At 40.3% G+C, this 1,672-nt stretch overlaps 1 protein-coding gene across 2 annotated transcripts in view; it reads left to right on the top strand.

The window, feature by feature from the left end:
- Nucleotides 1–1,672, top strand: part of LRRCC1 (leucine rich repeat and coiled-coil centrosomal protein 1) — a 41,613-nt gene that overhangs the window by 38,811 nt on the left and 1,130 nt on the right. The gene's annotated exons all lie outside the window — the stretch shown is intronic.

Below are 1,672 nucleotides of genomic sequence, written 5' to 3'. Positions count from 1 at the left end.
GGAGACAGTTCCTAAAAGGATTTTCATTTTCTTAATAATGAAGACAAAAAGAGTCGATTTATCCAATTGGTACCACTGGCAAAGGAATTATTTTAAGATGTTTCTAAATCAGAGACAAGCATTAGAATAACCATCCGAGCTCTTTTAGTAACCACTCAGGAGCTTCCCTCCCCCTCAGAGTCATTCGCTAAGTCTGAATTTGGACCCAAATGGTTTTCAGATTCCACACCTGGTTCCTATTCTAACCCTCAGTTGAGATCCATTAGTTGTGATAGTTGTGAATTGCCATTTCCCCCTGGTTTTGAAGTGGTCATAAGAAAGGAAGGTAACTGTAACTTCAGGGATGACTGAAAAGAGTGCAATTCTGGAAATGAAATTGGCCATTTCTGGTGGAGTAGTGATTTTGCATTCAGCTGCCTCCAAAAAGATTGTGGATTTGAACCTTGCCGAGGGAAAAAGGATCTGGCATTAAGCCTCCCACAGGTGAAAGCACACCTCCTGCCCACCGTGGATTCTAATTCAAGGGGACCTTTTTACGGCAGTGCTTCTCAAAGTGGGTGGTACTACCCACTGGGAGGTGTTGGAATGCTCCAGGGGGCTGCAAGAGCAGATATACCTCTGGATTTTAGGCTATACGTAGTGTAAAAGTTTTTCATTCCCAGGGAGCATTGGAATGTTTTGGTGTTTTTAGTTTTTTTGTTTCCTGAAAAAGTGGTGGTAGGGAACCTGTGTTTTAGGCATAGGAGAAAGGGTTTCCAAGGCTGTCATGTTGAGGAAAGCAAAATGATTTGTTTGTCTTTCTCCCACTGAGCACCTGGGACATTCCGACCACTGCCCTTTAGATTAGCTGCTGGGTGCTTACCTGCTATGTTGTCAGAGTACCTCCCATAACGATTAGAGCCTAGAAAAGGCTATGGTGCAGTTCTACTCTGTCACGTGGAGTCATTAGGAGGTGGAATCAACCGGATGGAACCATCAACAACGTAGAAATTGTAGTGATGGTTATGTGATTAAGTAGCATTAGCCTCAGGAGTTTATGTAAAAAGAAAGGGAGTTACCATGAATGAGGAGCTGTGTCTTGTTCTTCATTTCAAGTCAGCATACATGTCGAGTGTTTAAGCCCACCAAGTACTTGATAAGCATACCTCAACTACTATTAAATAATGTATGAAATGAGGCCCTTAGTTGAAAGAAAAATAACTGAATTTTGATCTTGTACCTCCTATCAGTATGAAGTAATATGAAAGGTTAGTGTTTGTTAGAGTTGGTGAAATGATAAGCTGGTGTAAAGGGGAGAAAAATGAAGTGTTGTTTACAGGTAATGAATTATGAGAAAGATTACCTCTAAGTAGCAAAAGTTAATCTAACCTCTCTTTTAGAGATTAGAAAAAGTGAAGTAAACAGAGAAGGATTGTCATGTTGGTCACGAGTGTAGTTGGAGTGTAGGAGTTTTTCAAATAGAAGTAATGTCAGAAATATAGGGAATCCTTGGAAAATACAGGTCAGAAATAAAAAATTATCTCAAGAAGATAACTTATCATCATGAACAGCAATTTTAGAAATAAAATAGGGATAGAGGCTACTTAGAGAGTAACTTTGACCTGGGAGGCTGTCATAAGGAACTCAAGCCCATGTGGAAGTCCTGACGTAGCATTCACACACAACATAAGAC

This window comes from Echinops telfairi, unplaced genomic scaffold (assembly GCF_000313985.2).
Source record: "Echinops telfairi isolate 266 unplaced genomic scaffold, ASM31398v2 ScPeMD7_1;HRSCAF=3_0, whole genome shotgun sequence".
Lineage (NCBI taxonomy): Eukaryota > Metazoa > Chordata > Mammalia > Afrosoricida > Tenrecidae > Echinops > Echinops telfairi.
This window is presented reverse-complemented; position numbering and strand designations above follow the sequence as displayed.